Raw genomic sequence first — 14,074 nt, 5'->3', positions numbered from 1 at the left:
TGGAAAGAATTCGAACTTGTGTTAATGGGGACCGTCGTTTAACGGTCAGACAGGTGGCTGAAGAGCTTAATTTGGGCAAAACCGTGGTCCACGAAATTCTAAGAAACGAACTTCAAATGAAAAAAATTTGCGCCAAGATCGTTCCCAAGCTTTTGTCCCCGGATCAAAAATCACGAAGAGTTGCTTGCTGTGAGGACTGGTTGGAAGCCGAAGAGAATGGTGACTTTTTGAACCGAGTCATCACTGGAGATGAGTCTTGGTTCTACGAATTTGATGTCGAATTAAAATCCCAAAGCAAAGAGTGGAAGACATCCGGGGAACCACGAACAAAAAAATCAAGAAAATCCCGCTCAAATGTCAAGACAATGTTGATTGCTTTTTTCGATGTTCGGGGGATTGTCCATCAAGAATTCGTCCCTCCAGGCCAGACAGTTGATGGAAAATTCTACGTCGATGTGCTCAGACGCCTCAAAGCTCGTGTGGCACGAGTTCGTCCAGAATTGGCGCGAGAGGGGCGTTGGATTCTTCACCACGACAATGCCCCTGCCCACACCTCTCTTGTTGTCCGTGAGTTTTTGAGTAAAAATTCCATTACGGTGACCGAACACCCCCCCTATTCGCCGGATTTGGCCCCGTGTGACTTCTTCTTGTTCCCAAAAACCAAATTGGTACTTCGTGGGCGGCATTTGGGGGACATAAATGAGATAAAAAAAGCTACGACGGGGCAGCTGAGAAACCTACAACCAGAGGACTTTCAAGGAGCCTTCTCACAGTGGAAACGGCGTTGGCACAAGTGCATTATGTCACAGGGGGAGTACTTTGAAGGGGATAAAATTGATTTACCTGAATAATTGTAAAATAAAATTTTTAAAAAACTTTTATACGTACTTTCCGGACAAACCTCGTATCTTAATTATCTATTAATATTAATTGTCATTATAATATGTTTAAGGATTTATACCGCAATTTGTATCCATAATACAAGCTCTAGAAATAATTTACTTTTAATAATAATTGTAGTCTGGAACTACTCAAAGTCAATACTATATATTATACTTAAAGATCGTGAAATGGGCAGTAATGTCTCTCTTAGAACATCATTAAAGCCTAACTACTGTTTTCAGTCCTCCTGCTAAGCGTGGCAACACTGCAAACCCCCCTTTATAGAGGTTGTTTAGCAGTGGACGGCTAATATGATGATAATATATATATATATATATATATATATATATATATATATATATATATATATATATATATATATATATATATATATATAAGTATATTATAAGTAGTAATATTTAAAAGGCTTTTCTCTAGTAGTAATTTAAACAATGCCATGAAATTTATAATCTACGCTGACATAATACGTGAATGATATCTATGCAGTTCACAAGTGCTCAAATTGTATCTTAATTTGTCCAAAGCCCGTAATCCTATATATTATCTTTAAAGAAAATATGACTAGTCGTAAATCAAATTTATAGATTTACATAAATACGCCACGTCAATAAAACTAATGAAAGAAAGTTGGTAATGTAAAAGTCCCGAAATATATATTTACATCCGGCCACGTGTGTTGCGTAGGCTGTAAGCACTGCTTACACCCACGCAACCCCTTCCAGCGCCTTAATATCAGAGATGCATGACAAAAAACATTACACTCAATTGTATTTTAATTACCCCGGAGCGGAAAATACATAATAACCATATTCATTTCCTGCGTTAAAGTCGGAATATTCATAGGTATCTTAAACAATTCCAAAGCTGAATATGCATACTACATAGTTTCGGTCCTTGGTCACTACAAAGTTAGTTAAAATTCTTTCTAATCATCATTAAGCGGAGGAAAGGGATTGTTAGTAATGGAGACTGAGAATCCCATTGCTAGCAATATACCCAACCACGTCGATCTCCTCGCGGTTCTCCCTGGAGACTATCATGGTTAATTCCTGATGAATTCATCATGATGGGCTAACTGACCTGTTTTCATTCTCATCTATCACCCTTCACTGGTGCTCCGCCAGCGTATCCCGTTAGCGCAGGCGGGGTTACCATATCATTTTCACCCATCAAAAAAATCATCATTAAGTATATTGTGCCTCTGTGAGAGTATTTCTAAACAATAGTTTGCATATATACTAATTTCTATCATCAATCAGCAAATCTTAGTTGATTTTGAGGTATGTAATCATCATATCAACCGCTAATTGTCCACTGCTGAACATAGACCTCCCCCTTAAGAAGTTATGCCAGTAGTTGCTATGCTTAGCAGGCGGGTTGGCAACTGCACTACACACAGTTAGACTTTTGTTGATGTTTTAACAAGGACGCTGCTGCCCATTCCTTAGCCCTACCTTCTCTTATGACACCCGTGGGAAAAAGACATGGCCCATTCTATGCCGGGACCACACGAGTTATACGTGTACGTATGTATACGAATATATGTAGATATATATTATTACTTAAATATTACATGGCTCGTAACGCTTTAATTTTCAGCAATGGCAAGGTATGAGAGGTACCATAAGCGTTACAATGTATTGATGCAGTCTTGTTTATGTCTCTTTTTTCTTTTTTGTGTGTTTGAAGTAATTTTAGATAGACATTCTAGCTTCTCTTTTAAATATATATATTCTTTAAACTAAAGTTAATACTAGTCACCCACAAAACGAACAACAAAACTTAAATCGTCGTTCATTTCTCAGCCGCACGCACCTTTATCGCCACGCAAAATGAAACGAAACAAAAAAAGGAAGCAGGAAGAAAATGATACATATTATGTTCGAGCAGAGTGCCTGACCCCCGCCGGCTCCATCGCCGGCCCGGCCCTCGCCCGCACTGCCGCCAGCCGCCGCTCTTACCTCTCGACGAGTTAATCAGCGAATGACAGCCTGTGCCCCTCAAACTTTTACTGGAATGGGTATATTTAAGAAATAAAGATATGAGAAGTCTTAATAAGAGAAATAGAAATCAAAATAGTATTTTTTCGAAATTTCGTGTCTGTTTGTCTTTTACTAAATTGAATGCGATTTTCAAAGTTGTGTTTATGTTGGACCTTCAGACTGATCAAGATTAAATGTACACCAGTACGTTTAATTTTGATAAGTTATTTATATATATTTCATTGGTATTCCTATTTCTGAAATTGACATGTACAAAGTAAAGGTAAAAAGTTGTATTATAAAGAGGAAAGATTCACAGTTTTTTAACAGTTTGAAATCAGGCTAAATGCCTTTTTGTTTATCAGAGAGAAAGTTTGTACTAAACTTGTCAGCATGGAGTGTAAGGAGCCTTTTTTATACGTGGATATACTTTGAGTGGTGACATAAATTAAATTATTTATTATGGTAGTGTTACGCCTTTTTTTAGTGACCAAATTAGCTTCCTTGCTTCCTTGAATTTTCTCTACTCGTTTATTTCGTTCTTTGATATTTTTTTACCTTTTTTATTTAATAAACTTAAATTGTCAGGTTAAGACAGACATTACTACGTTCTAACTTATAAGTTAGTGTTCATATGCTGCGATAATAACTTATATCACCAGGTGTATACTCGTTTACCGCCCTTTCGCATAGAAAAAAAAAAAGAATATATACTAGCTGTTGCCTACAGCTTTGTACGCATTGTATCCTGTTTCTTTAAGTTGAATTTTTCAAAAATCCTTTTTTAGTAGATACTTATAGAATGCTTTTCATAATTGTACTCGTTCCTTATAACTTATTAAACTTATTATAGATTCAAACAATTACAAGAAATGTTCACATTGAGAAAACAATGAGCGGCCTTAATACTAAAAGTTAAGTTATCTTAAGCAACCTTTGTATAAAGAGGAAAAGTAAAAACAAAAATTTATAAGGTAATAAAAGCATTTGTTTTATTAAATGTCATGTATGACACACTATTCCTAATTTTTTTCCGTAGATAATCATTCTTTTTTTTTCCTCACTTCTTCTCCGCGTCTAGTCCTCGTTAATAACAATCTCTTCTTCCCCAAATTTTTAGTATATAAGATTATAATTAAATAAAAACTAACTCAGTAGTTGTACAATAAAGTTTGAACACCTTTGTGCCATAATGGGGCGTAATGACTCTATCGGCGGCAGCGAGGCGAAGCAGCGTGCTCGCATGCTTCAGCCTCCGTCAATCTTTTTCTTAAGTTGCACCTATGTTATATGTAACAAACTCCAACTGCTGTGATTTTACTTTGCACTAAAAGTATATTACTCTCAAGGCCAGGAATAAAGCAGCCGAGTAACATTAAAAAGTCGAAGCAAAACCGAGTATTTGCTTCCCAAGACATTTTAAAATGATAAAATACTAACTAAATCCTGGTCCTGGAGGTATGTTTGGACCCCAAGAATAATTAAGAAAAACATACAATTATCCTGTTGGAAATAAAATATGAGTAAAACTGCCCAATAATTTCCATTAATGGCTAGTAATGGCTGGCGTATTATTTTATTGAACACTAAAAATAAAACAATTAACTTATTTTTTTAATAAGTAGTTTTTAAACATCATGATAGTTGAGGATCCATTTGCTTGATACAATTAAAAAAAATTCTTAACAAATGGAAAAATATAATTTATAAACGCATTTGTCAATACGAAATAATATATTAAGTATGTATATAAAGTACCAGTTACAAACAATATGAAACCCCTTTAACGTGTATTTAAACCAATAACATAACACCATCACATTTCTGTTTCTCATAGATCCTACCCATCCAAAATTTGTTTCGTACAATTTTAAAGCAATTACTCGAAACAATCTCCGATCAATCATGTACTAAATGACGAATCAAAGCTCGAAGTTATAATGAAGATTTCATAGGCTGCGCGCGCGCACGGCGGCTTGACAAAGGAGATTTCTGCTTTGATGTTGCCGCTACGCCGCCTTACGGTGACAGTGTGGAGGCGATGATGTCTTTATAAAAACTCAATGATTTATTCCGTGACCATTCTACATGAAATGTTGACGAGTCTATCTACGTTAGGGTTGTCATTGTGGTATCTACGAATTTTATAATAAAACTGTAAGCAATTTCCTACATGCATACCCGTATGTGTCTTAGTTGGCGAGCTTGCTAACACCATGCTATAGAAATTTAATTATTTTCTTTTAAGAAAAAAGACCTAATTATCATAAAATTTTTGTTACCACATATTATATCTAAATTATATATACATATAATTATTAGATTGATTATATGGACATTCCGGATCTGCTATTAATTTACGTTATTTATTTTATTTTCCGATTACTAGTAAAGATTGTTTTGAGTTTTAGTGAAGAATGAAGACAAATCAGTTAGTCTGACGTAACGAATACTCCATAAATTGCTCATGATTTTGAAGCGAGCCTATATGGAGGTGGAACTGACAGGACGTATTGCTAGTAATATAGCTAATAATCTCGTTTACTAAAAAACATCCATCTTCAATCATTCTCCTCTATAAATCTTATTAAGTATCTTATCTTAGTAAGTATGTATAAATAACGCAAAGTTAGAATATTATGTGTATATAGTTCGTAGATTTAATAATAATATAAAATATTACATAAAACATGACTAAAAATTATTTTAGAGACACGACTATTTCTAGAAATAGAATACAAAATGACACTAGCACTTAACACTTACTGTTCCCCAATGGTTTAATTAGTATAAAATTGTAATTTAAATTTTATTATTTTATGCCAACCCTTATAAGAATTGCAGCAATTATACTTGCAGGTTTTACGTAAACTATAAATTATGCTCAAAGGGCACCTTATGGCGGCAGTTCGGGATTTATGACCCAAGTCTTCGAAACACAGAAAAAAGCTTTTGTTCCCTCCAACTGGTGTGTTAAACATCACGCTTCTTAATTTTATTATTGTAGAGGATTACTCAAATAATTTAGAATATCGTAATGATTTAAACAGTCATTTATTGTCTACCTAATAAAATTGTCTACATAAAGCTGAATAGATTTTTTTATATAGGTGAACATCAATGCGTGCCGACTGTTTAGTGGACAGTAAAAAAAATTTAAAAATAATATATAAAAAAGTATGGTATAAGTTGAATTATACCAAAGTATAATGATCATCATCTTTTAAGATCGCCTTTTTATATTGTATGTAAAAGTGTACGTTAATATACAAAGTAAATATTATTCCCATGTTCTAAGGTAAATTTTTATGTTTTATTCAATTATTTATTGAAGTTTGAAAAATGGATTTTTTTTTTATGAACTAATAACTATATAATCCTGTTTACCACATAACGCCATTTATCTAGACTCAAAACTAAATAGAACATATGATACAATCTTAAAAAAGTGTTGACTTCAAAACCACTTCAAATTTAAAGTTCGTAAATACAAACAAGATACTTTGAGAACTAAAATAAAAAAATATTAAATTTAATTATTTGAATGAATGAATGAGTATACTTTATTTGCATTATACAATATAGGAAATAAACAAGACAATTTACAAACATAACGATACAATTGTATAAGTACAGTAAGGCGGTCTTATTGCTGAGAGCAATCTTTTCAAGACAATATTTATTTAAGGAACACCAACAGCATATTGCAACAACATATATAGGTATAACAAACATTAAACAACAACGTATAGGTATAACAAACATTAAATATAATACAATATTAATGCACATGCCTATTATAGGTATTCACAGCATTCACTTTAACATAATTATACAGTGTAAGAAAATTAAGTAAATAACAAAAATAAACATGTAACCTAAGTTGTGAGCAATATTAGAAAATAAGATTATGAGTGAATTAAGTTAAAAAAAATATGAAATAAAATATATATTATGACAATTAGAGTTAATTTTCATAAGATTGTTGTACAAAGTGCTTCAGCAATTTATTCCTATAGGAATTCGAATTATCGTACACTATATCAATTTTAGGTAATTTGGCATTAATTTCATTGTATGACGCACTAATCCTGGCCAGAGGTTGATGCAGTCCTAGGTTTGTTCTGCAGCGCGGTAAGCTAAATGTTCTAGTTATAGGGTGTCGAGGATAATTTAGAGGTACCGTTAATTGGATTAAACTCATTGATGAATTGAATGATGAATTTTATTATTGAGAATTTTATGAATAAACATTAAATCTGCAATCATACGACGCGTCTTAAGAGAGGTAATGTTAAAGAAGGACATTCTCTGACTATAAGGTCGCCTATGCGATATGTTACGGGTTATGTAAGCTAGGTGTCTAGTGAATGCTCGTTGGATATTTTCTATTCCTTGAGATGAAGAGCTGTAGACTGGATTCCAGGAAACAGAGGCAAACTCCAAACGACTACGTACTAAACTGTTATAAAGAATTAATCTAGTTTGCCTCAATTTAAAGCCTTTTAAAGAACGTTTAAGTTTACAAGATCAAAAAATACTTGAATCATTAGAAAAATTTATTTTAATAGAATAAATATCTACAATTTAAATATTTTGTTACAGAGTACACTTTTATAAAAACTTTTATCTATTTTTCAAAACCAAAGTTTGAATTTAGTTGCCGAAGCCATATCCCTCTAGTCATACACAAACAGAAAGTGAGCTAAGTACTCGAACTTACAATGTTTCAATAATGTCTGGTTCGTCCACCTTCCATACTAAAGTATTGTTTGTTTTCTTTTGTGTTTGTAGATTATTCGTGGAAGAGCGCGCGCGAGAGTAACGATAACAGACTTGTAGTGGCATTTAGAAAAATAAATTCTGCTTATAAGGACAGTTCTGGGATTAGGCATAATCTTGAGAAACACCGACAAGCCCGTTGTTAATATAAGAAGGAAACGATACAATGCTAATAGCAGTATTAGTGACTGTAAACGTAACGCCCAGTAGCCGGTTCAAAATAATAAATACATCTTAAATACATTTCCACACCACTGAAACTAAAATGTCTCTGTATCTTTTTTTTTCCTACCCTTATTCCAATTATTATATGGGGTCGGCGTAATATGTTTGTTATTCATAGTACAAAAAAAATTGACTTAGTTTTACGATCGGCCGCCTGCCTGACGTCAACCCTCTTTGGGAATGCATTTGTTGATGGTTACCGCCACCTACGGTATGGAGGAAAGGATTGAGGAAAAATGGAAGGGAACATTAGAAATGCGTAAAGGAAATTGGTAAATAAGAGAAGTAAGGGATTTAAGTAGGAAAAGAAAGGGTGGGGACCACTATTAAAAAAAATCACAAGATCTTTATAATATAAGTGGATAATTACTATAGTTACATATAATATAAATAAGGTGTTTGTAATAACATGAATAAGCTATTGTAAGTAAAAGAAAATAAGACTGACTTATTTAAAGCCTTTAAATACACAAATACAAAATTATTTATTGACTGTAATAATGATATAAATTATTATATTTATTACTTTTTCTTTCTATCAATAATTCAGACAAGGAATATTTGAATGACCTGACGAATAATTGATTAAGGCAATTGATCTTAATTATGAATAATATATCGTATTGTAACTAATAGTTAATTGAAGGAGTTTTGCTATCTCTAATTAATTAGAAGGAAAAAATACCTTACAAAAAATATTTTATATTTTCACTAGGTACTTACTACTTATTAAAGGAGATAAATTAAATTTGGACGTCTCTTTATAATGTAACTATTAAACAAACACTTACTTTTTTTATGCAACTTAGAATGGCAAACAAACTGACGACTCGCTTGATTGAAAATGGTAACTGGACTAAATATATAATATACATATGAACTGTGTTAGATCCGTCATTCAAACTGAAAATTAAGTTTTAATAATTTACATAATATAATCTCAATGTTCTTGTTACAATTTACATCGACGTTAAGTGCCAACATCAATCAAGCTCTTGTCGACTTTATCGCTCTACGCCTATCATCAAACTATATTAATGGGATACATTCTTATATATTTCACAATCGTGACAGAAACGTAATAATGAAGTTATCTCAACGTTTCGAACTGAAACGTGTTGAACGACATCACTAGGTACTCAATCACAGTTACTAACGGTATATCTGTTATGGACGTACTATGCTATAAAATTGTGTATAGGTAAGTACCTACTTTCTACAATATATAATAAAACTTCCATGGTGCAGTGGTTGTAGCTTCGATTCCCGGTTAGGCCAATTATGATAACGAATTTTTCTAAATAATATAGACACAGCCTAACACGCCTAGGTATATCTCAGAATAGTAAGTATTGGAGGCCTTGAGTGGCTCAGAAGTTTTATTTTATTACATGCTATGTCTGCAACTTTGTCTTCATAGTTTTTTTAATGGACATCAAAATGCATTTTGTGATGTCCATAGTGACTTTCATATCTAGAAGCGTTAGTTGTTATTTTCCTTCAATTGGAAGATTATTTGCCATTTCAAGTTACATAAAAAATTTAATATATCTATTAATTTAACGAAAAAATTTTTGTTTCTTATTTGTCCCAACTGAAAGTTGTTTAATGGGTGATAATGGAATGATAATCCCGCCTGCGATAATAATATATGCTGGCGGGATACCAGTGAGGGATGATAGGTGAAAATGAAAAAAACAAGTCAGTTAGCCCAACATTATGAATGCACCTGGAATTCAACACGATGGTTTCCAGGAGGGATCACGTGGAGGTCGACCTGACAGAGAATGTTTCTAGTAATGTGACTGGCAGTCCGCATTACTAACAATCCTCCCCTCTCTCAACAAAATAAGGGACAATATAAGGGTAATCTTAATTTTTGATGCTGCTCTGAGGAGCAAAGTTGTGCTACAGCCACACAACTCCCGCAGGTTCTTCAAATAGTACACAAAAGTCTCTGGAACTGGCCTAAATATACATGCTTCTGATTTTATTGTAAAAATGAATAAAGCAACAAACATATATTAAAATAAAAACTTTTAGCACAGTTTCTCTCTCTACTATACAAGGAACGTATACGTAAAGATATCTCAATGTATTGCTAATACGAAATTTGGTGCAATAGACGAAACAAAACAAATAAAAGTGTGGGCACGCGCCACACACGGTGTATCAAATCGTGGCGCAATGAGGAAACTATTCGGTTTGGAGGCATAATTACTGCGCCGGGGCATCATCAGCGATCATTACGGGACGGCGAATGTCTGGTCACCATCGACCACCCACGAATACACTAATACAAATTGCTCATATTTAAAAACGAATACCTATATTCTCTCACAATCATATCTTTCATTCTCTCTTTATGACTTTTAATAACTATAGAAACATATATAAGAGCATTATCCTTAAGATAAGTATTAAGTATTGTGTATATAACCTCTTACCATTTAGTAGAATAAAGCATCAAAATGATATCTTAATGAAATAAAATATATTCAAGGTCCTGTGTACTGAAATCAAATACCTTTAATATTCTTAGTTATACAACCTTCTCCAAAGGTTGAATATAAATTCTATCACGCTGACGTGTTAGTGAGGGTGGTACCACCTAGCTAACTAAAAGGGCTAAACAAGTCATACTTTGCCTATATTTCAAACACGATGTTTATAGGTGACACTAGCAATCCAATTTAAAAAAAATAACATTAGTTTGATAAACTAAAAACACAAAAAATAGTTAAAAAATACATATTAATAAAAAAAACATGCTTAACAAAAACATACACGTCAAAAATATCCTGATATGACTACTCTATAATGAACACAGACATTATAAGAATTTCTAATTTAAAATATTACTCTGTTCGTTACTATTATTAATCTATGCTCTGTTGTAGTAGTCAAGCCTACCCGAAACATGTGGCACACAATTTCCAAATCAAAAGTTTTGTAATCTTTTGAATATTTATGTCTCAATATAATATAACAGTACCCAAAATACTTTTATACAGAAATCCAATTGGCTGAGTGGAAATAATACTTTGTTTGATTCGGTCGTGTATACAAACTGCTTGCTTGCGACGTGCTTGCGAGGCGAGATTAGAGGCGTGGTACGTCGTGCTACGTCGCTCCAAGCTCGGTGGTCCAACTCCCGAGATGACTTCATTTAGTTCGATGATTCTCGTACACTCACAGCTTACATGTAGGTACATCATCAAAATAATAGACAGATAATTGTATCTGCTGTAACAAAAAGTTTACTTAATCGTTTAATGCGATTAGATTATTATCAAATTGTTTTCATTTTAGTATGTACAGTTAGATAGATCATGATATATTAAAACAATTATCAAAATTATTATTAATATATAAACTTAAAAACGTGTTAATATTTTATATATCCAACAAAAAAATACTTGTTTATGTATGGTAAAGTTACTGAGGGTGATGGGGCGACTACGCTATGAGAGTATGCTAATATAATATATATATTCTTTATTGCACTAAAACATACAGTAACAACAATAAGTTAATAACAATGTTAGCAAAGGCGAACTTATCTCTAAAAAAGATTTCATATATCATATGAGATATCATATAATGAACGGGGACAGATTTTTTTATAAACACAGGGGCAAATGAGCTTGCGGCTCACCTGATGGTAAGTAACTACCGCCGCCCATGATCATCCGCTACACCAAATTCATTGCAACTGTGTAGTCGGCCTTTTAAAAAGGAATATGCTCTTTTCTTGAAGCTAATGATGCCGTTCCGGTTCAAAAATACTGTTGATGGAAGACTTCCCCTGGAAACTATCGTTGAATTCGTCACGATGGGCTAACTGACCTGCCTTTTCATCCTCACCAATCATCCCTCACTGGTGTCCTGCCACCATATACCGATAGCGCAGGCAGGGGTTACCATTTCATTATTATCCATTAAAAAAAAAAAAAACGTACGGAGCTAGCAATAATATAGTCGGAACTACAGTATCGTTTTTATCCCTTAAAAAAATACGAGGAACAGGAAACCAACTACGACAACAAGACGACTCTATCAGAACTCTAATTCCTATTGTACTGTGATAAACATACATTTATATGTACAGATGCTTCAATAGAGATTAATTCTATTGTTTTAGACATCTATTAAATAATTATTTCTTTATTCTTTTGATATATACTCGTACATTAATAAGTACTGGAACTTCATGGACTTTAAATACAGTAGTAAACATAGGGTCGAAACTAAACCAAGTTGATAATTTCGATATATTTATTTCTATAAATATAAATAATTAAGTATCATACATATAATAGATAAATGGTAAATTTAATATTGATTTAACAGAAAATAAAAAAATATCGTAAAATACATGTATCGCTCCGACTTAAATATTTACAATATTTTTTTTTACTGTAATGTCTGATACTGGGAATATTACCTAGACATTCATCTAAGTATCTATATACAATTCTACCACAAATATATTCCGTGACTAGATAAACTTAAACAACTGTCCAATTTAAGAATTCCCCTAGCTGTCTCACCATTATTATTTCATAGTAAAGAATGCGTTCGAGTTCGGTTGTTTTTTGTCTAACGCTCACTTGTATCGACTAATGGTCTTCTTTACTTGAAGTAGTAATAATTATGCTTACGTAAGACATACGTGGAAAGACAAGCTTCATGTAATTGGGACCACCCGCAGTGGCTGACCCTCTTGGTAGGTATCTAGCTGCCTACCATTGAAACGAAACAATGTAGTGCGCTAATTCAGAACGCTCTGAAGCTCTTATTAGACCGATCCATCAAACTACCCATTTGTATGATATTTCATGTAGTAATGGTAAAAGTCACAATGCCATGTGATACCACTTGTTTTTATCTTAACTACGTCATCAAAGAGGTCTGAGACAACAAATCATACAATACATCAGTGCAAGAGAAAGAAAACTCGAAATAAGACCTTATACCAAGCCTTCTAGCCAGCGTAACTACAGTAGGTCAATATCTTTTCCTCTTTGGAACCCACGTCAATAGTGAAACATTCATACATGATGAAATTGAGGGATAAATGGAAAGTTATAAATATGCTTGTTATTATATTTTGAACTAACATAATGCTGTGTATATTTAGAATACTAGGAATTTCCATCAACATAACCTACATTTGAAATGTTCGATGATTCAACAGTAAAGTACATAACAGAAAGACTATCGTTCAGCAATAATAAACTTTTTAAGATTAATATTAATTTCACAGGCTATGTTTATTTATTGAAGCAATATGCACTACGTAGTATACATATACTATATATCCTATAATTAATTCATTATTACTAGGTATTTACAAAAAACATCATAGTTCCGTGAAATATTTTTATTGAGTTCCCCCTCAGCGTTTTATTGCTAGATGGAACATCCGTTCCCATGATCGCAGAGTCTAATTTTGCCAAAATAGTCACGTACTACCCATAAACCGGTAACTCTTAACTCATATGAGCACTCTGAGTGTCCTTGGTTCAAGTACAGATACTTTGAGGATTAAGTACTTTAGCTCTGAAATATTACAGTTTTATTACATACTGAGAGCTTATATCCGCTATCCGTTAGTGATCTCCGTGTGAAATTTACATACTTATATACCTAACTATTTATATATGTACCTATGTAAATAATTTGTGGCTGTAACCCATTCAAACATAAACTATATATCACCTTTGGAAAATACACTTTATATCCTGAAGAAATAAAAAATACCACTACAAAAAATATCTTAAAATTCCTATCAGTAATCTAAGAGCGAATTTTAATAAAAGGGCGAGCACAAAAGATCATGGAAAGGTCGCAGTGTATTTCTGCGTGAAAAAGCTTACATCTCAGTAATAATAATAATAAAACTAGCTCTGAAGTACGGCTTCGCGAATGAGAGGTTGCCGTACTATAAATACGAGCCCCTGCCGGTCCTCGACAGCATCAGGCTCTACTGGGACCGATCCATCATCACGGACAGGACAGTTTTCGCGAACAAACCTGATATCATGGTGATGGATCGGGCACTCTCGAGGGTGTTTTTGGTGGATGTCACCATACCGCATGACGAGAATCTCGTGAAAGTCGAAACCGAGAAAAAGAGAAAATATCTCGACCTGGCTCACGAGGTAACCGAAATATAA

This window comes from Galleria mellonella, unplaced genomic scaffold (assembly GCF_026898425.1).
Source record: "Galleria mellonella isolate WM207_F2 unplaced genomic scaffold, CSIRO_AGI_GalMel_v1 utg63, whole genome shotgun sequence".
NCBI lineage: Eukaryota > Metazoa > Arthropoda > Insecta > Lepidoptera > Pyralidae > Galleria > Galleria mellonella.
Note: the sequence above shows the minus strand (reverse complement) of the source record.